The sequence below is a fragment of the Aotus nancymaae genome, unplaced genomic scaffold, assembly GCF_030222135.1.
Source record: "Aotus nancymaae isolate 86718 unplaced genomic scaffold, 86718_ANA_hifiasm-v0.15.2.pri h1tg000018l, whole genome shotgun sequence".
In the NCBI taxonomy this organism is placed as follows: Eukaryota; Metazoa; Chordata; class Mammalia; order Primates; family Aotidae; genus Aotus; species Aotus nancymaae.
In genome coordinates, this window is record NW_026988430.1 from 21,347,573 (window position 1) to 21,373,869 (window position 26,297).

At 42.8% G+C, this 26,297-nt stretch overlaps 2 pseudogenes; one reads left to right on the plus strand and one right to left on the minus strand.

Annotated features, from left to right (window-relative positions):
* The first annotated feature begins 17,790 nt into the window (after positions 1-17,790).
* LOC105712416 (obg-like ATPase 1) lies at positions 17,791-19,548 on the plus strand (annotated as a pseudogene).
* Positions 19,549-25,104: 5,556 nt separating this feature from the next.
* Positions 25,105-25,621, minus strand: LOC105712405 (cofilin-1-like; annotated as a pseudogene).
* Positions 25,622-26,297: the final 676 nt, after the last annotated feature.

The following is a 26,297-nucleotide window of genomic DNA, read 5'->3' on the forward strand; positions in this document are numbered from 1 at the left end:
CGTGAGCCACCACACCCGGCCTATAATCAAATTTTTAAGAATTTTAGTGATTATAGGATTTTTAGGTTTTCTGTTGCTTTTTAAATTTGGTTAGTTTATTTTTATCTAGTACTTTGTCTATTTTACAGAAATTTTCAAAGTTACCAGCAAAAATTGTTCACAGTATTCTTTTTTAAAAAATATATTCTGTAGTCCCAACTATTCAGGAGGGACTTGTCCTTAAACCTTGTCTCTACTAAAAATACAAAAATTCAAAAATTAGTTGAGCTTGGTGGCAGGTGCCTGTAAATTCCAGCTACTCTGGAGGCTGAGGCACGAGATTCCTTTGAACCCAGGAGGCAGAAGTTACAGTGAGCTGAAATCGTGCTACTGCACTCCAGCCTGCGCGACAGAGGGAGACCCCCGTCTCAAAAAAAAAAAACCCATACATTGGCTTTCTTTTTGGTTGGGGGCGGGGGTAGGTGGAGGGCATGCTTAAGTCTCTCTGAGCTTACTAATTTAAATCTTCCTGACTGATTTCTGGGTCAGTAAGGCTGAGAGCCAGGCTTCAGACTATAGTGAGTTTTCCAAGGAGATTTGTGTAAGTATTCTAACATTTCGACTATGTTGTGGATATTTTTAAACTTCAACGTGTATGAAAATTTAGGAAACAGAAAAAAAATATATTATCACATAATTCAACTGCAGCCACAATGGAGAACCAGTATGTATTAGTACACTGATACTTTTGGTACATTTGGTACATTTGTAAATTTAGAATACCAAATGCAATGTTTAAATTCTCATTTTGGCCAGATGCAATGGCTCATGTCTATAATCCCAGCAGGTTGGGATGCTGAGGTGAGAAGATTGCTTGAGCCCAGGAGTTTGAGAGTAGCCTAGGCAGCATAAAGAGACCCTGTCTCTAGAAAAAAATGTTAAAATTAACCGGGCATGATGGCAAGGGCCTGTAGTCCCAGCTACTCAGGAGGCTGAGGTGAGAATATGCCTTGAGCCAGGGAGGTCAAGGCTGCAATGAGCTGTTATTGCTCCAGTCTGGTCGACAGTGAGACCCTGTCTCAAAAAAAAAAAAAAAAAAAATTATCCTTTTAACATACTCATAACACTGAAGGTATGTTAGTTTATATTGAAAGTTTATTAGTGCACTTGGAGCTGCATTTCACCCAAGTAACTTGACTGAAACATGACATATTTGAAGAAAGTACTTAATTGATGAGAAGATTTGACTTGGTGACAGGCTGTTAGCTGATAAATTTCCTTTCCACTGGCATCTGGAATGTTGGAAATAGACGTTTTAATTTTAACTGGTTAATTAAAAAAGCATTTGCCAAGTCCTTACTGAGTGTTGGAGAGAGAGACATAATAAAGAGTCTTGGGCCAGGCACAGTGGCTCACACCTGTAATCCCAGCACATTGGGAGACTGAGGCAGGCGGATCACCTGAGGTCAGGAGTTGGAGACCAGCCTGGCCAACATGGTGAAACCCCTTCATTACTAAAAATAAAAATTAGCCAGGTGTGGTGGTGGCGGGCGCCTGTAATCCCAGCTATTCGGGAGACTGAGGCAGGAGAATCACTTGAATCTGGGAGGTGGAGGTTGCGGTGAGCTGAGATCGCACCACTGCCCTCCAGCCTAAGTGACAGAGCAAGCCTCTGTCTCAAAAAAAATTAGCCAGGCCTGGTGGTGCGTGCCTGTAATCCCAGCTACTCAGGAGACTGAGGCAGGAGAATTTCTTGAACCTGGGAGGTGGAGGTTGCAGTGAGCCAGTATCATGCCACTGCACTCCATCCTGGGCAACTGAGCAAGACTCCATCTCAAAAAAAAAGTTTTCATCTCATGGTGATGGAAATCGGTAGACAGACCTGCAAACAAATCATTATGGTACGTTGGAACAAACACTATAATTGAAGATTGTGTGAGACGCAATGGAAGCAAAAGGTAGGAGTATTTAACTTTGTCAGGCAAGAAATCTTTCATTAAATTTGTGATATTTAAGGTGAAATCTTGTTTCTTTTTTCTTTTTTGAGACGGAATCTCACTCTGTTGCCCAGGCTGGGGTACAGTGGTGCAATCTCGGCTCACTGCAGCTTCCGCCTCCTGGGTTCAAGCTATTTGAGTGCCTCAGCCTCCTGGTTGAAATCTTAAGAACAAGTTGATATTTACCAGGACACAAGCAGTAATAGGGCATTGCAGATAAAAACATTATATGGAAAATGGTGGTATTGAAATACCATGGTCCTTTAAGGACTGTTTTTCATATTTGGAAGAGTAGGGTACATAGAGTAGTAAGAGATAGGTAAGTAAGAGCTAGAAAATGACTTTGTGGGCCTCACTTAGTAGTTTATTCTAAGGGCCAAAGGGAAGCTACTGAGTTTTAAATAACAGAATTGTGTGACTGGATCTGTGTTTTTCAGAAAATTCATATGCTAATAGATTATAGCAATGCAAGCTCCATTAGGAGACTATTGTAAGTAGTTCAGGTACAAGATGAGGTCTTGAACTTCTCAGTGAAGTGGGATTCAAGAGAAAGAATGAGATTGGAGGGGTTATGAAATAGAATCAATAGGGTTAAGTGGGCTAGATTATTCAGTTAAGCTCCCTCGCCCCCTCTACTATCCACAGCAATTTTTCACACCTACCCATGTCCATACCCTTGGGTAGTCTCCTCTCAGACTGATATAAGTGACTTGCTTTGGCCTTTGGGATTATAGCAATTGTAATGTTAGTAGAGACTTGAAAAATTCTTCCACATTGGGATTCACACTCTTACGGCTGGCAACCCTTTGCTACAATTTGATTGAATTAAGGATGGCTTCCTAGATGAGACCACTTGGAGAGTGTTCCTAGCTCTCCCACCTTTCCCAATTGTCTCAGCATTCTTAGTTGAAACCCCAAACATATGTGTGAGGCCATCCTAGAATGAGCCAGTCTGCGCATAGAATTATAGGAAATATAGATCGTTTTCTTTTAAGCCTCTAGGTTTGGGGCAGTTGGTTTCATAACAAGATTAACTGATAGTGGCTGGGCGTGGTAGCTCATGCCTGTAATCCCAACACTTTGGGAGGCTGAGGTGGGCAAATCATGAGGTCAGGAGTTTGAAACCAGCGTGACCAACATGGTGAAACCCTATCTCTACTAAAAATACAAAAATTAGCTGGTCGTGGTGGTGCACGCCTGTAATCACAGCTACTTGGGAGGCTGAGGCAGGAGAATCGCTTGAACCCCAGAGGCAGAGGTTGCAGTGAGCCGAGATTGTGCCACTGCACTCCAGCCTGGGTGACAGAGCAAGAGTCTATCTCAAAAAAAAAAAAGAAAAAAAAAAAGATTAACTGATAGCCTAACTGACCAAGTATATGGGGCAGATAAGAGGAATAGACTAAGACAAATCTTGATTTTTTAGCATGGATTGATGGATAAATCAATATTGGGAACCTATATTAGAATAAGTAAATTGGTAGCATTACCAGATGAATAGGGAATTTTTTTAAAGACCAAGTTTGGAAAGATATCAGTAAATTTGGCTTGGAAATACCGAGTCTTGGGAGTTCCTGGGAAAAATACAGGTGAAGATATCCACTTGGAAATTTGATATAAGGATCTGGAGATAGAAAATTTGAAGTAAAAGCTGTGGCTTTGGGCCGGGTATGGTGGCTCATGCCTGTAATCCTAGCACTTTGGAAGGCCCGGGTGGGTGGATCAGTTGAGGTCAGGAATTCAAAACCAGCTTGGCCAACATGATGAAATCCTGTCTCTATTAAAGAAAAAAAAAAAAAAAAAGCTGTGGCTTTGAATAACATTGCCTAGTTCTCATTTATGAGTTTCCAGAGCCATTTTTTGTAGATTCTTTGCAGTGGTGTCTACAAATAGAAACAGCTTCTTCCTTTCTGATCCCTATGCCTTTTATTTCTTGCATTATTGTGTTAACTATAACTGCTAGTGTGATGTTATTAATAAATTAAATAGAAATGGTGACAGTAGACATCTGTGACATGCTCCTGATTTTAAGTGGAATACATTCAATCTTTTGCTATTAAGTATGTCGGCTATAAGTTTTGCTTGTTTGTTTGTTTCCTTTTTTTGAGACGGAATCTTGCTCTGTCACCCAGGCTAGAGTGCATTGGTGTGATCTCAGCTCTCTGTAATTTCCACCTCCCTGTTTCAACCTTTGCTGATTCTCCTGCCTCAGCCTCCCCAATAGCTGGGATTACAGGTGTCTGCAACCACACCTGGGTAATTTTGTATTTTTAGTAGAGATGGGATTTCACCGTGTTGGCCAGGGTAGTCTTGAACTCCTGAGCTCAGGTTGCCTTGGCCTCCAAAAGTGCTGGAATTAAAAGCGTGAGCCACTGTGCCCGGCCTATAGTTATTTTTGTAGGTGTTACTTATCAGGTCAAGTAAATAAATTCCCTTCTACTCTAATCTGCTAAGAATTTTTATCATGAGTGGATATTGAATTTTGACAAATCTTTTTCTGCCTTTATTGGAAAATCATACAATTTTTCTTATTTAGCCTGTTGATATGGTGAAATTTTATTTCTTTTATTTTTATTTTTTGAGACAGTCTCTCTGTTACCCAGCCTGGAGTGCAGTGCAGGCTTACTGCAACCTCTGCCTCAGCCTCCCAAGTAGCTGGGATTACAGGCACACACCACCACACCTGGCTAATTTTTGTATTTTTAGTAGAGAAGGGGTTTCACCATGTTGCCTAGACTGGTCTCAAACTCCTGGCCTCAAGCATTCTGCCTGCCTCGGCCTCCTAAAGTGCTGGGATTACAGGCATGAGCCACCACACTCAGCCAGTAATATAGTTTTGTTTCCTGCTAAGCACAACTTTAGCTAAAGATCATGAAGATATATTTGTATTTTAATTTTCATTATATTGAAAATATCTTCTAATTTTTCTTATTACTTCTTTGACCCTTGAGTTATTTTAAAGTGTGTTATTTAGGTCAGGCACAGTGGCTCATGCCTGTAATTCCAGCACTTTGGGAGGCTAAGGTGGGCAGATCACTTGAGGTCAGGAGTTTGAGACCAGCCTGACCAACATGGTGAAACCCTGTCTCTACTAAAAATACAAAATTAGCTGGGCATGGTGCAGCATGCCTATAATCCCAGCTATTCGGAAGGCTGAGGCAGGAGAATTGCTCAAACCCAGGAGGTGGAGGTTGTAGTGACCCGAGATCACACCATTGCACTCCAGCCTGGGCAACAAGAGCAAAAACTTTCTCTCAAAAAAAAGTGTTATTAAATTTCAAAATATTAGGATTTTCCAAATACCTTTATGTTATTGGTTTCTTTTTTTTGAGATGGAGTCTTACTCTGTCACCCAGGCTGGAGTGCAGTGGTGCGATCTCAGCTTACTGCAACCTCCTGGGTTCAAGCAATTCTCCTGCCTCAGCCTCCCAAGTAGCTGGGACTACAGGCATGTACTACCACGCCTGGCTAATTTTTGTGTTTTTAGTGGAGATGGGGTTTCACCATGTTGGTCAGGCTGGTCTTGAACTTCTGGCCTCAAGTGATCTGCCTGCCTAGGCCTCCTGAAGTGCTGGGATTACAGGTGGGAGCCACCGTGCCTGGCCACCTTTCTGTTATTGGTTTCTGATTGAATTCTGATATCTTCAGAGAACATGCTCTGTGTGTGTGTTTGTGTGTGTGTGTGTGTGTATTGTTTTAGTAAAGACAGGGCTTCACCATGTTGGCGAGTCTGGTCTTGAACTCCCAACCTCAAATGATCCACCCACCTCAGTCTCCCAAAGTGCTGGGATTACAGGTATGAGCCACTGCGCCCAGCTGAGAACATGCTTTTTATTCTTTCTCTTTCTCTTTCTTTCCTTCCTTCCTTCCTTCTTTCTTTCTTTTTCTTTCCTTTCTTTCCTTCTTCTTTTTTTGAGAAAGGGTCTCATTCCATTGCCCAGGCTGGAGTGCAGTGGTACAATCATGGCTCACTTCAGTCTTCACCTCCCCAGATTCAGGTGATCCTCCACCTTCGGCCTCCTTTGTAGCTGGGATTGCAGGCACACACTACCATGCTCAGCTAATGTTTGTATTTTTTGTAGAGAGGAGTTTTTGCCATGTTGCCAATGTGATCTGCCCACTTTGGTTTCCTAAAGTGCTGAGATTGCAGGTGTGAGCCACTGTGCCTGGCCTGCTTTTTAGTATTTCAATTCTTTAAATTTTATATTATGACTTACAATATCATCTGTCTTGGTGAATGCTCTAGGTGCACTTGAAAAGAATGTGTATTCTGCTATTGTTAGGTAGAGCATTCTACAGATGTCTATTTAAAGTCAGTTTGGCTGATAGTGCTGTTCAGGTCTTCTCAATCTGATTTTCTGTCTGCTTGTTCTGTCACTTGCTGAGAGAGGAGTATTGAAGTCTCCAAGTATAATTATGAATGTGTCTATTTCTTCTTTCGGTTCAGTTTTTACATCATGTATTTTTGAACATCTGATTTTAGATCCATACATATTTAAGACTGTTTGTCTTCTTAGGGATTTAATTTTTTTTTTTAACAGGGTCTCACTGTGTCACCCAGCCTGGAGTGCAATAGTACAATCACTGCTCACTGTAGCCTCCAACCTCCCAGGCTTAAGCTATCCTCCCACCTCAGTCCCCTCAAGTAGCCGGAACTACAGGCATGTGCCACCACACCTGGTTAATTTTTGTATCGTTTTGTAGAGATAGGATTTTGCCATGTTGCCCAGGTTGGTCTTGAACTCGTGGGCTCAATTGATTCACCTGCCTCAGACTCCTAAAGCATTGGGATTACAGGCGTGAGCCACTGGACCTGGCCAGTTATTTATTTATTTATGAGATGGAGTTTCACTCTGTTGCCCAGGCTTGAGTGCAGTGGCAAGATCTTGGCTCACTGCAACCTGTCTCCCAGGTTCAAGTAATTCTCCTGCCTCAGCCTCCTGAGTAGCTGGGATTACAGGTGCGCACTACTACGCCTGGCTAATTGTTACATTTTTAGTAGAGACAGAGTTTCACCATGTTTTGGCCAGGCTGGTCTCAAACTCCTGACCTCAAGTGATCTGCCTGCCTTGGCCTCCCGAAGTGCTGGGATTACAGGCACGAGCTACCAAGCCTGGCCACTGATTTTATTTTTTAACATGTTATAATTTTTGCTTACAACAGTCATGCATATGTTAAAGAAGGTAAGAGAAGGAAAATATTTTATTTATCTAGATATATACATTTCTGTTACTTTTCTTTCATTTCTAAAGTTTCAAGTTTCCCTCTGGTGTCATTTGCTTTCATCCTGAAGAATTTCATTTGGCATTTCTTTTTCTTTCCTTCCTCCTCCTCTTCCTCCTCCTCCCCCTCCTCCTCCTCCTTCTTCTTCTTTTTTTTGAGACAGAGTTTCACTCTTATTGTCCGGGCTGTAGTGCAATGGTGTAATCTATAATCTTGGCTCACTGCAACCTCTGCCTCCTGGGTTCAAGCAATTCTCCTGTCTCAGCTTTTCAAGTAGCTGGGATTACAGGTGCCCACCACCATGCTTGGCTAATTTTTATATTTTTAGTAGAGACAGGGTTTCCCATCCTGGCCATGTTGGCCAGGCTGGTCTCAAACTTCTGACCTCAAGTGATCCTCCTGCTTCAGCCTCTCAAAGTGCCATAGTGCTGGGATTACAGATATGAGCCACCATGCCTGGCACCTTGGGTATTTCTATTAGTACAGATCTACTGCTAATGAATTATCTTAGTTTTCCTTCATCTGAGAATATCTTTAGATTTGCCTTCATTAATGAAGGATATTTTCATTGATATCTTTCATTACAGGCACGAGCTGCTGTGCCTGGCCACTGTTTATTTTCATTGATATCTAATTCTGGGTAGACAGTTTGTTTTAGCAATTTAAAGATATTCCAGTCTGGGCGTGGTGGCTCACACCTGTAACACCAGCACTTTGGGAGGCAGAGGTGGGTGGATCACTTGAGGTCAGGAGTTTGAGACTAGCCTGACCAACATGGCAAAACCCCATCTCTACTAAAAATAAGAAAATTAGCCAGGCATGGTGGCATGCACCTGTAGTCCCAGCTACTCTGGAGGCTGAGGTGGGAGAATTGCTTGAACCCAGGAGGCAGAGGTTGCAGTGAGCTGAGATCACACCACTTCACTCCAGCCTGAGTGACAGAGCGAGACTCAGTCTCAATTAAAAAAAAAAAAAAAAGATATTCCACTCTTTCTACTCTTCAAGGTTTCTAATAAGAAATCCACAGTCACTCAAATCATTGTTCTCCTATATGTAATGTATTTTTTTCCTGCACGTATCTCTGTTGTAGGCTGAGTAATAGCCACCCAAAGATGTCAAGTTTTAATTCCTGAAAATATTTGGAAAAAGGGTTTTTGCTGATATAATTAAGGATTTTGAGCGTAGTCAGTTACCTTGGATTTTTCAGGCTGGTTCTAAATACCGTCCCAAGCATCCTTATAAGAAGGAGGCAAAAGAGGCAACAGAGACACAGAGGAGAAAGCCATGTGAAGATGGAACAGAGAGATGGCCATAAGCCAAGGAATGCTGACAGCTGCTCGAAGCTCAAAGAAGGCAAGGAACAGATCCTCCCTTATAGCCTCCAGAGGGAATGCAGCCCTGCCAACACTTTAATTTTAAACTTCTGGCCTGTAGAACTGTGAGAGAATAAATTTCTGTTGTTTTCAGCCACTAAGTCTGTGATCATTTAGTACAGCATTTACAGGAAACAAATACGCCTCTCCTTCTAGAATGCCAATGATGGTAAATGTTAGGCCGTCTAATATTGCCCCACATGTTCCTGAGGCTCTCTGTTTATTTTCTTTTTAATCTGTTTTTCTCTGTTCTTCAGATTGGACAATTTCTCTCTCTCTCTCTTTTTTTTATAAGATAGAGTTTTGCTCTTGTCACTCAGGCTGGAGTGCAATGGCATGATCTCGGCTCACTGCAACCTCTGCCTCTTGGGTTCAAATGATTCTCTGTCTCAGCCTCCCGAGTAACTGGGATTACAGGCACCTGCCACCAGGCCCCTCTAATTTTTGTATTTTTACTAGAGACAGGGTTTCACCCTGTTGACCAGCTGGTCTCAAACTCCTGACCTCAGGTGATCTATGTGCCTTGGCCTCCCAGAGTGCTTAGATTATAGGCGTGAGCCACTGTGCCCGTCCTGGACAATTTCTCTTGATCCATCTTCACTGACTCTTTCCTCTATTGGTAATCTTTATTCTATTATTGATAACCATCTAGTGAAATCTTTTATTTCAGATATATTTTTCAGTTGTAAACCTTTTGTTTGGTTCCTTTTTATAAGTTTTTCTTCTGTTGAGAACTTACATCTTAACATTTACTTCAAGCATGTTCACTTTTATCTTATAGAACATGATGATAATAGCTGTCTTAAAGTCTTTGATAATTTTGTCATCTTGGCATTGATATCTGTTGATTATCTTTTTGAGAATGGTAACTTTTTCATGGCTTTTTGTATGTTTAATAATACCAGTTTGTATCCTGAACAGTTTGAATATTCCTTTGTGACTCTCTTGGGTCCTATTAAAGTTCTCCAGAGAATGGTGATTTTAGTTGTTTCAGCAGTCGATCATCCTGGTTGAATTAAGACTGCAAGGTCTGTCTTGCCTTTTTTTCTCCCTGTGAATTCCAATGTCAAGACAGTTTTCAAAGCCTATCCTGTGCTGCTTTACATCATCTTACATCTATCTGTGCCCTTTGGGGGTTAGACTTGGACTTGCACCTTTTGTTATTGTTGTTTAGTTTTTGAGGCTTTTGCTGTGCTGCTTTGGGGTGTTCTGTGTATATGCACCTCAGGAAGGAGCCCTGGACAGATGCTTGTTCATGCAGAGAAGTAGGAGAACCCTTCTCTAGGTCTCCTTAATGGGCTTCTCAACTTCTTGCCTCTGTCCTAGAGCCAGAATGATGGGGCTTCTCAAGGAGTGTTAGTTGCCCATGCCACTGCCATAGCAAGAGAGAGGGAAAAAATGGATATTTCTCCCTTACAACTCTGAAACCAAGAGACTCATTTTCTGAGTTCCTTGATCTACACAGACAGGGCTTCTCTGGGAGTTTTAGCTCTCTACACTGTACTACCACAGCTCACTGTGTGCTACCCTCAGATCTCTCTCTCTCTCTTTCTCTCTCTCTCTCTCTTTCTCTCTCTCTCTCTCTCTCTCTCTCACACACACACACACACAAAGAAAACTCACTCCCATGTGGACCCCTTTCTCCAAGTTTCATTCTGCATTTGTTTACTTTTCAGAGTGCACTGTGTGCTACCCTCAGATCTCTCTCTCTCTCTTTCTCTCTCTCTCTCTCACACACACACACACACAAAGAAAACTCTCCCATGTGGGCCCCTTTCTCCAAGTTTCATACTGCATTTGTTTACTTTTCAGAGTGCACAGGTAGTTGCTTTTTATATTTATTCTGGAGTGTTTAGTTATAACCAGCAATAGAGATAAGCTGTAGTAGAGTGCTCCATCTTGGCTGCCACTGGAGTCTACTTCTTCTTCTTCTTCTTTTTTTTTTTTTTTGAGACAGGGTCTCACTTTCTTGCCTAAGCTGCAGTGCACTGGCACTATCACTGCAGCCTTAGTCTCGCAGGCTCAAGTGATCCTCTAGCTTCAGCCTCCTGAGAGGCTGAGATGACAGTGCACACCACTGCATTTACTAGTTTATTTTTTGTTTTTGTTTTTTTTGAGACAGAGTTTTGTTCTTGTTGCCCAGGCTGGAGTGCAATGGTGTGATCTCGGCTCACTGCAACCTCTGCCTCCTGGGTTCGAGTGATTCTCCTGCCTCAGCCTCCCAAGTAGCTGGGATTACAGGTGCCTGCCACCATGCCTGGCTAATTTTTTCTATTTTTAGTAGAGATGGGATTTCACCACATTGGCCAGGCTGATCTTGAACTCCTGACCCCAAGTGATCCACCTTCCTCGGCCTCCCAAAGTGCTGGGATTACAGGCGTGAGCCACTGCTCCTGGCCCACTAATTTATTTTTTATAGAGACTGGGTCTTGCTTTGTTGCCCAGGCTGCTCTTGAACTCCTGGCGTCAAGCTAGCCCCTCATCTTGGCCTCCCAAAATGTTAGAATTACAGGGTGAGCCACCATGTTCAACTCATTTCTTAAATGAGTCATTAAATGTATGTGTCTTTGACTATACTGAATGTCAGCAGGGACAATTTTGGTTTTGTTTATTTTGTTTTTGTTTTATTTTATTTTATTTTATTTATTTTGAGATGATTTCTGGCTTTGTCACCCCGGCTGGAGTGCAGTGGTGTGATCTTGGCTAACTGCAATATCTGCCTCCCTGGTTCAAGTGATTCTCCTGCCTCAGCCTCCTGAGTTGCTGGAATTACAGGTGTGCACCACCACGCCTGGCTAATTTTGTATTTTTAGAAGAGATGAGGTTTCTCCATGTTGGCCAAGCTGGTCTCAAACTCCTGGCCTCAAACGATCCGCCCGCCTCCTGGAATCCCCAAAGTGCTGGGATTATAGGCATAAGCCACCTCATTGGCCTTTTTTATTTAAAAAAATTTTTTTTTAATTTAATTTAATTTTTTTTGAGACGGAGTCTTGCTCTGTCACCCACGCTGGAGTGCAATGGTCCGATCTCAGCTCACTGCAACCTCCATTTCCCGGATTCAAGCTATTCTCCCACCTCAACCTCCCTAGTGGTTGGGACAGGCACCTACCATCATGCCCACCAAATTTTTGTAAGATACAGGGTTTTACCATGTTGGCCAGACTGGTCTTGAACTCCTGACCTCAGTTGATCCCCCCTGCCTCCACCTCCCAAAGTGCTGGGATTACAGGCATGAGCCACTGTGCCCGGCTTTATTTATTTATTTTTTTGAGACAGAGTCTCGCTCTGTCCCTCAGGCTGGAGTGCAGTGACATGATCTTGGCTCACTGCAACCTCCACCTCCTGGGTTCAGGTGATTCTCCTGTCTCAGCCTCCCAAGTAGCTGGATTACAGGCATGTGCCACAACTCCCACCTGTTTTATATTTTTAGTAGAGATGGGGTTTTGCTATGTTGGTCAGGCTGGTCTCCAACTCCTAACCTCAGGTGATCTGCCCGCCTCAGTCTCCCAGAATGCTAGGATTACAGGCGTGAGCCACCGAGCCCGGCCTAGTTTTGTTTATTACTGTACCCAATGCTTAATACAGTTCTTGGCACATACTAAATGGCCAATAAATATTTATGGAATAGATGAATGAATGGACGCTTTTCAAACCTCATCCTGCATGACATTTTTGCAGCATTCTACACTATATGTTGTTCCCACCTCCTGGAATCTTTCTTCCCTAAATTTTCATATGCTACTTATTTCCCCACTTCTGTAGGCTTTCTTTACAGGCAAGCTGCTACTTTTTTATGAATCTTCCAGCTTCAGAAATTGCTGTGAAAAGGGGGACACCTACATAGTCACCCACATAGGCACAAGTACAAACTTAGAGAGTAATAAATGTTCAGTCACCATTTTCTCATCAGAGAAGAGAGCGGATACAGTCCTTAGTATCGGTAGGGAATTTGTTCCAGGACCCCATGTGGACACCAAAATCCATAAATGCTCAGGTCCCTTATATACAGTGATACAGTATTTGCATATAATCTATGCACATCCATATACTTTAAATCATCTTAGATTACTTGACCAGGTGCAGTGGCTCACACCTGTAATCCCAGCACTTTGGGAGGCTGAGGCGGATGGATCACAAGGTCAGGAGTTTGAGACCAGCCTGGCCAACATCATGAAACCCCGTCTCTACTAAAAATACAAAAAAAAAAAATAGCCGGGTGTGGTGGCGTGTGCCTGTAGTCCTAGCTACTCAGGAGGCTGAGGCAGGAGAATCGCTTGAACCCAGGAATCGGAAGTTGCAGTGAGCCGAGATCACACCACTGCACTCCAGCCTGGGCGACAGAGCGAGACTCCGTCTCAAAAAAAAAAAAAAATTAATTTGCATCATGTGGCCCAGTGGTTAGCCTTCTGGAAAATAAAGACCCATTTTCAGAACATTGCTTTGAATGTATCCACGTGTGATCCTAAAGTAATTATTTAAAAAAATTTTAAATATTTTATTTATTTATTTATTTGAGATGGAGTCTCACTCTGTTGCCCAGCCTGGAGTGCAGTGGTGCGATCTTGGCTCACTGCAACCTCTGCCTCTGGGGTTCAAGTGACTCTTCTGCCTCAGCCTCCCAAGTAGCTGGGATTACAGGCACCTGCCACCACACCCAGCTAATATTTTGTATTTTTAGTAGAGGTGGGGTTTCACCACGTTGGTGAGGCTGGTCTTGAACTCCTGACCTTATGATCTGCCCACCTCATCCTCCCAATGTGCTAGGATTACAGGTGTGAGCCACTGCGCCAAGCCATTGTTCAGGCTCTTTAGGGGACTCTGACTTATACATGACAGTAGGGAGAAGAGAGACTTTGAAGCTTCCTTGGTGGCATCCCTGGGCAGAAAGCTTTTTTTTTTTTTTTTTTTAATTTTTTTGAGATGGAGTCTCACTCTGTCGCCCAGGGTGGAGTGCAGTGGTGCCATCTCGGCTCACTGCAACCTCTGTCTCCCAGGTTCAAGCAGTTCTTCTGCCTCAGCCTCCTGAGTAGCTGGGACCACAGGCATGTGCCACTGCACCCAGCTAATTTTTATATTTTTAGTAGAGACAGTGTTTCACCATGTTGGCCAGGCTGGTCTCGAACTCCTGACCTAAGGTGATCCACCTGCCTCAGCCTCCCAAAGTGCTGGGATTACAGGTGTGAGCCACTGCGCCCAATCAGTAATGTATTTTAGATTGACAAATTGTTTGGAATCTTAAAATCAGCCATTAAATCTAGAGAGTTTTGTCATAGATCAAAGAGGGTTCCAAAACAAATTAGTCACCCCTTTTCTTATAGAAGAAGTTTATAATAAATAAGCTTTAGATGTATCTTATGTCCAAAGAGAGCACTTGGTGTTCTATACAGTATAATATCAAAACACCAATAAGGAGACAGGATTTATTGGCTTAATGTTCTCTTCAGAGCTCTTGATATTCATGTAGCATAATTATTAAAAACATGGACTCTGATGCCAAACTTCCTTGAGTTTAGCTTGGAGAGACTATTTAACCTTGCTCTGTCTCAGTGTCTTCATCTTAATGGAGTTGTGGTAAAGACTTTTTATTTATTTATATAACTTTGAGGAATATGCACATATATATATTTATGTATGTCTATATGAAACTGACCCCATAGTCCCATAGACAGTTTTTTTGGATAAACATAGAAATTGACCCTTCTTGTGCTGGCTTAGGCAGCACATGTAGTAGAATTGGAACAACAACAAAAAAAGAAACTGACCTTCTGGTCTTAAAGCTTGAAACTTAACATTTATTTAATTTAATTTATTTATTTATTCATTTTATTTTATTTTATTTTTTTGAGATGGAGTCTGTCACCCAGGCTGGAGTACAGTGGTGCCATCTTGGCTGACTGCAACCTCTGGCTCTCAGGTTCAAGTGATTCTCCTGCCTCAGCCTCCCGAGTAGCTGGGATTACAAGTGTGCATCACCATGCTTGGCTAATTTGTTTGTTTGTTTGTTTGTTTGTTTATTTGTTTTAGTAGAGACAGGGTTTCACCATGTTGTCCAGGCTGGTCTCGAACTCCTAACCCCAGGTGGTCCACCCGCTTCAAACTCCCAAAGTGCTGGAATTACAGGTGGGAGCCACTGCACCCAGCCACATTTGTTTTATCTGAGTTCTCAGGAAACTACCTTCAGGCCTCTCAAAAAAAAAGTATCAAAGAACTGAAACTCACCAGATCACCACATCCAGACAATGAGATCCGAGGACCCCTTATTCATCATGATTGCTGCCATGCTCCTGCCTTGTTCTTGTTTTCTCTCCTTTTTTTTCCTTTCAGACAGAGTCTCACTCTTGTTGCTTAGACTGGAGTGCAATGGCATGATCTCAGCTCATTCAACCTCCCCGTCCCGGGTTCAAGCAATTCTCCTGCCTTAGCCTCCTAAGTAGCTGGGATTACAGGCGCTGCCATACCCGGCTAATTTTTGTATTTTTAGTAGAGACGGGGTTTCACCAAGTTGGCCAGGCTGGTCTCGAATTCCTGACCTCAGGTGATCTGCCCACCTCAGTCTTGAAAAGTGCGTGAGCCACCCGCTCCCCCTGATTTTCTTTTACATTGTTACATTTCTTTTTGCTATATAAACTCCTGTTTACAGTCAGTCTGGGAGTTAGATTTGAGACTGAATTCTCTCTTGTCAGTAATCGTGGTCTCAGTGATTGGCTTTCTGTGCAGAGAGCAGCAGGACTTAGACTGAACCCCTGGTGTTTTGGAAATGAATACACTCTCATGTAGAGCATTTAGAATAGTCTAAGGACATGGCAAGCACTATACATGTTAATTATTGTTTATCTTTACAAATCAACCTTAATATTGTCCGGGCATGGTAGCTCACACCTGTAATCCCAGCACTTTGGGAGGCCAAGGCAGGCGGATCACTTGCGACCGGGAGTTTGAGACCAGCCTGGCCAACGTGGCAAAACCTCATCTCTACTAAAAATACAAAAATTAGCTGGGCCTCATGGTGGGCGCCAGTAATCCCAGCTACTTGGGCAGCTGAGGAGGAGAAACATTTGAACCTGGGAGGCAGTGATTGCAGTGAGCCGAGATCGTGCCACTGTGTTCCATCTTGGGTGACAGAGTGAGGCTTCATCTCAAAAACAAACAAACAAATTAACCTTAATATCATTCCTCAAATACTTACCAGTTCTAATTATTTTACCAGTTCTAAATATTTTATCATGAAAGAATATTAAAAGTCCGAGCTCTGTGGCTCACGCCTGTGATCCCAACACTTTGGGAGGCCGAGGCTGTTGGATCATCTGAGGTCGGAAGTTTGAGACCAGCCTGGTCAACATGGAGAAACCCCGTCTCTACTAAAAATACACAATTACCTGGGCGTAGTGACACATGCCTGTAATCCCAGTTACTTGGGAGGCTGAGGCAGGAAAATTGATGGAACCCGGGAGGCAGAGGTTGCAGTAAGCTGAGATCCCGCCATTGCACTCCAGCCAGGGCGACAGAGTGAGACTCAGTCTCAAAAAAAAAAAAAAAAGTATTTAAATTTATTTAAAATGTTTATATCATAATTATATAAATCTTTTGTTTCTTTTTGTAAATAGGTTTCTTGACCTATAAAAAGAGCTGTTCGCTCAAGAGAAGAAACCTCTGGCCAGGCACGGTGGCTCATGCCTGTAATCCCAGCACTTTGGGAGGTCGAGGCAGGCAGATCACCTGAGATCAGGAGTTTGAGAACAGCTTGGCCAACATGGCTAAATCCTGTTTCTGCAAAAATTACAAAATTAGCTAGGCATGGTGGCGTACTCCTCTAATCCCAGCTACTCAGGCGGCTGAGGCAGGAGAATCGCTTGTACTTGGGAAGTGGAGGTTGCAGTGAGCTGAGACTGTGACATTGCACTCCAGTCTGGGTGACAGAGGGAGACTCTGTTTAAAAAAAAAAGAGTAAAGAAAAGAAACTTCTAATTTTCAAATTTGTTTAGATCCAGGAATAGGCCAGTTTGAAAAATCTTAAAAAATATTAACTATCCAGGCCATAGTATTTTTCATAAAATGGCTGTTAAGAGGCAGCAATACTAAGCATGAATTTATGAACATAAGTACTGCTTTTTTCCCCCTTAGTTTGATTTAAATTTAATATCCTCCCACAATGGAAAACGATTTACAACAAAGAGATAAACTGGAAAGAATAAGAAAATGGAAACAAGATGTCATTTTTTTTTTTTACTACCCAACAGATTTACCATATGTTTTAAAATGATGTTTGGCCATCTACAGTAAATGAAACAAAATGCTTTTTAAAATAATGTAACACTTTAAACTATTTTTACTACCAAACTCTCCCTCTCCTGTGAAATATCCATCTTACTAAGCAAAGGTTTATTTAAGCTCCACTTACATCTATGTTGTTTTTAGCTCATTTCCTTTTTTAAAAAGCAATTGGTGAGTTTATTTCCCAGTTTAGCTGTTATAATAAAATATAAAAGGCATTTCTGTTTTGGCCTCTAGTATGGCATTATCAAAAGCTACGAAACTCACAGCAAAATATAGGACAGTGTAAAATTAGAAGCTGCTGGTGTTTCTTTAGCAGCAGTTGCTGCTCTTGCAGTTGTTCTCCCCTCCTGCCACCCGCACAAATCTGAAAGTCACCTCTGTGTACCAGACAGCAAACCCCAAGTGTATTTTTTAAATAACAGCTTTATTATTGACATCGCACAGACGTCGCCCTTTTAAAGTACACAATTCGATGGGTTTTAGTATATTCACACAGTTGTGTAACCATTACCATTGTCTGTTTAGAACATTTTCTTCTCTCAAAAAACAAAAACAAAAACAAAAAACCTCCATACCCTTTAGCAGTCATTCCCCATTCCCTCCTTCCCCCAGGACCTGGCAGTCACTAATCTACATTCTGTCCCCGTGGACTTGCCTATTCCAGACATTTCATATACATGGAATCATAATTATATGGCCTTTGTGACTGGCTTCTTTTGCTGCTGCTGCTGCTTTTTTAAAATTTTTCTTGTAGAGACAGGGTCTCACCACGTTGCCCAGACCAGTTTCAAACTCCTGGGCTCCAGGTGCCGCCCGGCGCCTAGGGTGTGTGCTGCTGGGCGGAGGGGCCCGGCCTGTGTTCTCTCCTCCTTCCTCCCCTCCTCCAGCTGCCCACAGGACCTTTCTCTTGCAGCCGTTGGGACCCCGTGCCATCACCAAGGCCAAGCATGGTGGCCCCCAAACAGGGAGGTGATGGAATTAAGCCACCCCCAATCACTGGAAGATTTGGAACCTCACTGAGAATTGGTATTGGTGGCTTGCTAAATGTTGGGAAATCTACTTTCTTCGATGTATTAACCAATAGTCAGGCTTCAGAAGAAAACTTCCCATTCTGCACCATTGATCTTAATGAGAGCAGAGTACCTGTGCCAGATGAAAGGTTTGACTTTCTTTGCCAGTACCACAAAACAGCAAGCAAAATTCCTGCCTTTCTAAATTGCTGGCCTTGTGAAAGGAGCTCACAGTGGGCAGGACCTGGGGAATGCTTTTTTAAAAATCTCATATTAGTGCCTGTGATGGCATCTTTTATCTAACATGTGCCTTTGAAGATGGTGATATCACCAATGCTGAAGGAAGTTAGATCCTATTGGAGATATAGAAATAATACATGAAGACCTTCAGCTTAAAGTTGAGGAAATGATTGGACCCATTACAGATGAACTAGAAAATGTGGCTGTGAGAGGAGGAGATAAAAAATTAAAACCTCTTTGGGAGGCCAAGGCGGGCAGATCATGAGGTCAGGAGTTCAAGACCGGCCTGGTCAATATGGTGAAACCCTGTCTCTATTAAAAATACGAAAATTAGCTGGGCATGGTGGTGCACACCTGTAATCCTAGCTACTTGGGAGGCTGAGGCAGGAGAATTGCTTGAATCTGGGGGGGCAGAGGTTGCAGTGAGCCAAGATCATGTCACTGCACTCCAGCCTGGGTGACAGAAGGAGACTCCATCTCAAAAAACAAAACAAACCCCCTAAAACCTAAATATGATATAATGTGCAAAGTAAAACCCTGGGTAATAGATCAAAAGAAACCTGTTTGCTTCTATCATGATTGGAATGACAAAGAGATTGAAGTGTTGAATAAACACTTATTTTTGACTTCAAAACCAATGGTCTACTTGGTTAATCTTCCTGAAAAAGACTACATTAGAAAGAAAAACAAGGCCAGGTGCAGTGGCTCACGCTTGTAATACCAGCACTTCGGGAGGCTGAGGAGGGCAGATCACATGAGGTCAAGAGTTTGAGACCAGCCTGACCAATATGGTAAAACCCTGTCTCTACTAAAAATACAAAGATTAGCTGGGCATGGTGGCGGAGGCCTGTAGTCCCAGCTACTGGGCAGCTGAGACAGGAGAATCGATTGAACCCGGGAGATAGAGGTTGCAGTGAGCCAAGATCGTGCCCTTGCACTCCAGCCTGGGCGACAGAGTGAGACTGCATCTCAAAAAAAACAAAAAATCAACAAAAAACCAAAATGGTTGATAACAATTAAAGAGTGGGTGGACAAGTATGACCCAGGTGTCTTTGTCATTCCATTCCTTTTAGTGGGGCCTTGGCAAGAATTGAGTGCTGAGGAGAGACTGAAGTATCTGGAAGTGAACATAACACAAAGTGCTTTGCCAAAGATCATTAAGGCTGGGTTTGCAGCACTCCAACTAGAATACTTTTTCACTGCAGGCCCAGATGAAGTGCGTCCATGGACCCTCAGGAGAGGGAGTAAGGCTCCTCAGGCTGCAGGAAAGATTCACACGGATTTTGAAAAGGGATTCGTTATGGCTGAAGTAATGAAATACGAAGATTTAAAGGGGAAGGCTCTGAAAATACAGTCAAGGCTGCTGGAAAGTACAGACAACAAGGTAGAAATTATATTGTTGAAGATGGAGATGTTATCTTCTAATTTAACACACCTCAACAACCAAAGAAATAAAACTAAGTTATTGCTCAGATAAACATACAACTTCCAAAAGGCATATGATTTTTTAAATTAAATTTCTGAAAACTGATGGGACAAATGAAGTTGGGGAGATGGGAATCTTCAACAAATTATTATTATTTGTTTTAAAATTACAATACCATGTGCCTCCAGTGAAATGCAAGTTCACGAAATGTGAACAGCTTTGCATTTCACGTGATTAAGACCCTACTCCAAACTGTAGAAGCTTTTTAGGAATCATGTTACTCTCAGGATACTTTATTAACCTCTGTCCTGTAGGCCAAGTCTGACACATTTGACAGTGAGGACAATGTGGCTTGCTCATTTTTGAATCTACAGATAACACATGTTTTACAGTAGTACTCCAGATATCCTCACCCAATAAAACATTTGACAAAAAAAGTCCCAAACAAACGAAAAACCAAACTCCTGCTCTCAAGCAATCCTCCTGCCTCAGCCTCCCAAAGTGCTGGGATTACAGGCATGAGCCACCATGCCTGGCTGGATTTTTTTTTTTTTTTTTTGAGATGGAGTCTTGCTCTGTCTCCCAGGCTGGAGTGCAGTGGCGAAATCTTGGCTCACTGCAACCTCTGCCTCCTGGGTTTAAGCAATTCTCCTGCCTCAGTCTCCCAAGTACCTGGCATTACAGGTGCCCACCACTATGCCCAGCTAATTTTTGTATTTTTAGTAGAGACTGGGTTTTACCATGTTAGTGAGGCTGGTCTCAAACTCCTGACCTCAAGTGATCTGCCTGCCTCGGCCTCCCAAAGTGCTGGGATTACAGGTGTGAGCTACTTCACCCGACCCCAGCCAGCTTTTTTCACTTAGTTTAATGCTTTCAAGGTTTATTTATGTTGCAGAATGTATCAGTACTTTATTCCTTTTTATGGTCAAATAATATTCCATTGTATGGGTATACCACATTTTGTTTAATCATTCACTAGATGATGGACATTTGGGTTGTTCTTGTTTGTTGATTATTATGAACAACGCTGTTAATTAACATTTATGTATAAGTTTTTATTTATTTATTTAAACAGATGGGGTTTCACTGTCTTGGCCAGGCTGGTCTTGAACTCCTGACTTCATGATCCACCCATCTCGGCCTCCCAAAGTGCTGGGATTATAGGTGTGAGCCACCATGATGGGCCTATGTATAAGTTTTTAGGTGGACACATGTTTTTATTTTTCATGAGTATATGTACAAGGAATGAAGTTGCTGGGTCATATGATAAGCTTTTGAGGAACTGCCAGACTATTTTCCAAAGCGGCTGCACCATTTAGCATTGCCAGTTGCAGTGCATGAGGGTGCCGATTTCTCCACATTCTAACACTTGTTATCTATCCTTTTGATTATAGCCATTCTAGCAGGAATGATGAAGTATCTCATTTTGATTTTGATTTCCATTTCTCTGATGGCTAACGACATTGAGCATCATGTGCTCATTGTCCATTTGCATATCTTCTTTGAAAAATCTCTTTTCAGATTTTTTTAAAATTATGGGTTTTGTCTTTTTTTTTTTTTTTTCCTTAAGACAGGGTCTTGCTTGGTTGTCAGGCTGGAGTGCAGTGGTTCAATCTCAGCTCACTGCAACCTCCACCACCCAGGTTCCAGAGATTCTCCTGCGTCAACCTCCCAAATAGCTGGGATTACAGGCGTCCACCACCATGCCCAGCTAATTTTTGCATTTTTAGTAGAGATGGGGTTTCACCATGTTGGCCAGGATGCTTTCGTTCTCCTGACCTCATGTGATCCACCCACCTCAGCCTCCCAAAGTGCTGGGATTACAGGTGTGAGCCACTATGTCCGGCCAGGTTTTGTCTTAATATTGGGTCATAAGAGTTTTTTAGAATATATTCTGAATACAAGTCCCATATCAGATATATGATTTGCAAATATTTTCTCCTATTCATGGGTACTTGCACTTTCTCGATGGTATTTTTTGAAGCAATAAAATTTTTACTCTTCATGAATTCCAGTTTATCTATTTATGTCTTTGGTTGCTTGCACTTTTAATGTTGTATCTGAGAAACCATTCTCTAACCCAAGAAAATTTACTTTGGGGGTTATGGTGGCTCACACCTGTAATCTCAGCACTTTTGGGAGGCTGAGACTTGAGGCCAGGAGTTGAAGATCAGCCTGAGCAAAATAGTGAGACCCTGCCTCAAAAAAAAAAAAAAAAATTAAAAAGTAGCCAGGCATGGTGGTGTATATCTGTGGTCCCGGCTACTCAGGAGGCTGAGATGGGAGGCTCGCTTGAGCCCAGGAGGTGGAGGCTGTAGTAAACCATGTTCACACATCTGTACTTCAGCCTGGGTGACCGAGTGGGACCCTGTCTCCAAAAATATATATATAAATAAATAAATATTTAATCCAGAAGCTCCCTGAACTCAGTCCTTTTAAAAAAACAAAAAACAGGCCCAGTGTGGTGGCTCACACCTATAATTCCAGCACTTTGGGAGGCTGAGGCGGGTGGATCATGAGGTCAAGAGATCGAGACCATCCTGGTCAACATGGTGAAACCCGTCTCTTCTAAAAATACAAAAATTAACTGGGCATGGTGGTGCACGCCTGTAGTCCCAGCTACTTGGGAGGCTGAGGCAGGAGAATTGCTTGAACCCAGGAGGCAGAGGTTGCAGTGAGCCAAGATCGCGCCATTGCACTCTAGCCTGGGTAACAAGAGCAAAACTCCGTCTCAAAATAAAAACAAAAACAAAAACTTTAAAATTTACTTACATGTTTTTTCTATAAGTTTTACAGTTTTCATTCTTACATTTAAGTCTGTGATCCATTTTGTGTTAATTTCTATGTATGGTGTGACATAGGAGGCCAAATTAATTTTTTTGTAAGTCAGCTGTCCCAGCACCATATAATGAAAGACTGTCTCTTTCTCGTTGAATTTTCTTGGCATCTTTGTCAAAAATCGGTTGACCGTGAATGTAAGGGTTTGTTTCTGGGCTCTAATTCTATTGCATTGATCTATATGAATGTTCTTATACCAGCACCACACTGTCTTGATTGCTGTAGCTTTGGGCTTGATGTGGTTCAGCTTTGTGTCCCCACCCAAATCTCATCTTGAATTGTAATCACCATTATCACCATAATCCCCATGTGGAGGTCATTGAATCATGGAGGCGTTTCCCTATGCTGTCCTCTTGACAGTGAGTTCTCACACGATCTGATTGTTTTATAAGGGACTCTTTCCCCTTTCTCCTGGCACTTCTTCCTGCTGCCTTGTGAAGAAGGTGCCTTGCTTCCCTTTCACCTTGATTGTAAGTTTCCTGAGGTCTCCCCAGTCATGCTGAACTGTGAGTCAATTAAATTTCTTTCCTTTATAAATTACCCAGTCTCAGGAAGCTATTTATAGTAGTATGAAAACGGACTAATACAGTGCTGCTTTGAAATCGGGAAGCGCCAGTCCTTCAACTTTGTTCTTTCTCAAGATTATTTTGGCTATTTTGTGTCCCTTGTATTTCTTTCACTATTTTTCTCCCTTTTGTAGTTTTAACTGAGCATTTTCATATGACTTCATTTTTCTCTCCTTTTTATTATTTTCTTAGCATATTCATTGTACTTCTTTCTTCTTTTTTTCTTTTTTTACTTTTTGACAACCTTTTTCACTGGTTGCTCTAGGTTCCCTTGGTTTTTTGTTTGTTTGTTTGTTTGTTTGTTTTTAGAGACAGGGTCTCACTGTGATACCCAGGCCTGAGTGCAGAGGTGTGAACATGGTTCACAGCAGCCTCTACTTCCTGGGCTCAAGCAGTCCTCCCACCTCAGCCTTCCAGATAGGTGGGACTACAGGCACAAGCCATCACACCACACTAATGTTGTTGTTGTTTTAGTTTATTGTAGAGAGGGAGTCTCACCATGTTGCCCAGTCTGGTCCCAAATTCCTGGCCTCAAGCAGTTCTCCCACCTCAGCCTCCCAGAGTGTTGGGATTAGAGGCATGAGCCACCATGCCCAGCCAACTCTTGCATTTTATCTGAATTTTAGGATTGGCTTGACAATTTCTGCAAGAAAGAGAACTGGATCTTTGATACGATTGCCTTGAGGCTGGGCATGGTGGCTCATGCTTGTAATCATAGCACTTTGGGAGGCCAAGGTGGGCAGATCACCTGAGGTCAGAAGTTCGAGACCAGCCTGGGTAACATAGTGAAACCCTGTTACTACTAAAAATGCAAAAATTAGCTGAATGTGATGGCGCAGGCCTGTAATCCCAGCTACTCAGGAGGCTGAGGCACTAGCATCTCTTGAATTCCAGGAAGTGGAGGTTGTAGTGAACTGAGATCGTGCCACTGCAGTCCAGCCTGGGTGACAGAGTGAGACTCTGTCTCAAAAAAATGAAAATAAATAAAATCACACTGTGTCCCACAATTATTATGTGTCAAAAATAAAAATTATATTAGAACTAATAAGCAAGTGCAGCAATGTTATAGGGTATAAATCAATGAACAAAAACTAATCATATTTCTGGCTCAGTGGATGAGCCCAGGAGTTCAAGACCAGCCTGGCCAACATGGTGAAACCCCATCTCTACTAAAAATACAAAAAATTAGCCAGGCATAGTGGTAGGCATCTGTAATCCCAGCTACTCAGGCGGCTGAGACAGGAGAATCACTTGCACCTGGCAGGCAGAGGTTGCAGTGAGCCGAGATTGTGCCATTGCACTCCAGCCTGGGAAAAAAGGGCAAAACTCTGTCCAAAAAAAAAAAAAAAAAAACAAATTGGCTGGGTGCAGTGGCTCACGCCTGTAATCCCAGCACTTTGGGAAATCCCATTACTTTGGGAGGCCAAGGCGGGCGGATCATGAGGTTAAGAGATCGAGACCATCCTGGACCAACATGGTGAAACCCTGTCTCTACTAAAACTAAAAAAATCAGTAGTGTGTGCCTGTAGTCCCAGCTACTTGGGAGGCTGAGGCAAAAGAATTGCTTGAACCCGGGATGCAGAGGTTACAGTGAGCTGAGATCAGGCCACTACACTCCAACCTGAGAGACAGAGTGAGACTCTATCTCAAAAAAAAAAAAAGAATTTTTTTTTTTTTTTTAATGTAGTACATGTATCAGAACATCACACTGAGGCCAGGTGTGGTGGTTCACGCCTATAATCCTAATACTTTGGGAGCCTGAGGCATCACTTGAGGTCAGGAGTTCAAGACCAGCCTGGTCAATACAGTGAAATCCCGTCTCTACTAAAAAAAAAAAAAAGAAAGAAAGAAAAAAGAAGAAGAAGAGGAAGTTGGCAGCATGGGGACGGGGAGGAACAGTTGGGGAGTGGGGGTATTGTTAAAAAAAAAATCTGGTCTGCTTTAATTGAAGGGGAATCAGAAGATCAAAAACAGTTTGGGAAAGCCAGAACCGTCAGGGATGGAGGGAGAAGGAAAATCTGGGGCGGGGGAAGATACTTTTTGGCAGCTGGGGTGAAGGGACTGCTTTCTCCCTGCTAGGATTCCCTCCAGCCCCTCTGGTCAGGCAGGAAGAGGGCAGCCTGCAAGCTCCAGTGCAGGTGTGGGGTTGCTAGATACTCCAGGCAGGGGACCGGAAGGGGCTCACGAAGGCTTGTCCTCCAGGGAGATGACTGCACTGCCCCACAGCTTCTCTGCCTGGGTGCAGCGGCCCTTGACCTCTTCATAGAAGTTTCCTTGTAATTCATGGTTGATCCCTGTCAGCTTCTTTTTGATGATGTCCTCAGAGCTGGCATTGATTATTTTGCTCTTAAGAGGTGCAGACTCAGAGGACCAGAAAATAGACATTGGGTCTTCCTTGTTGCTTTCCTTGATCTCGTAGGTTGCGCCATAGAGGGCATAGGCAGTCCTTATCCCGCAGCATCTTGACAAAGGTGGCGTAGGGACTGTCGGCAGTCTGGCCCACATCACCTACCAGGATCTCCTTGCCCTTCTCAAGGATGAGGTTCTTGAGCTCACTCGGGACAATCGCCCTCTTGCGCTTCTTCACCTCCTCTGGCATCGAAGACTTATGCACCTTCATGTCGTTGAATACCTTGATGACACCATCAGAGATAGCTGCACTGGCACTCACTTTTCCGGAAGCAAAAAGGAGAGCCATGGAGAACCAAAGACAACCAGAGCGCTGCAGCTGCTGCTGGGACCTGACGGAACCTCAGCCATGATCTTTAAAGACTGTTTTATACTCTGGAAAAATGCATTCTGTTGTTTATATTTATTGAAACTGTAATTTCAAGGTCTTTAGGCAAACACACTAATATTATTTTGGAAGCAATTTTTCATGTAGAATTGGAATAAAATTTGGTGAAGTTTTTTCTTTTTTTTTTTTCAGACAGAGTCTCGCTCTGTCACCCAGGCTGGAGTGCAGTGGCGCAATCTTGGCTCACTGCAGCCTCCGCCTCCCAGGTTCAAGTGATTCTCATGCCTGAGCCTCCCGAGTAGCTGGGACTACAGGCATGTGCCACCACACGTGGCTAATTTTTGTTTTTTTAGTAGAGTTGGGGTTTCACCATGTTGGCCAGGCTGGTCTCGAACTCCTGACCTCAACTGATCCACCTGCCTTGGTCTCCCAAAGTGCTGGGATTACAGGCATGGTCCACCACTCTCAGCCTTGGTGAAGTATTTTTTTCCTTCTTCTTCTTTTTTTTTTAAAAATAAAACCAACAAAGTTAAAAGTTGTGTGTTTTGTTTTTTTTTTTGACAGCGTCTTGCTGTGGCAAGATAGTGCAGTGGTGCGATCTCGGCTCACTGCAACCTCCGTCTGCCGGGTTCAAGCG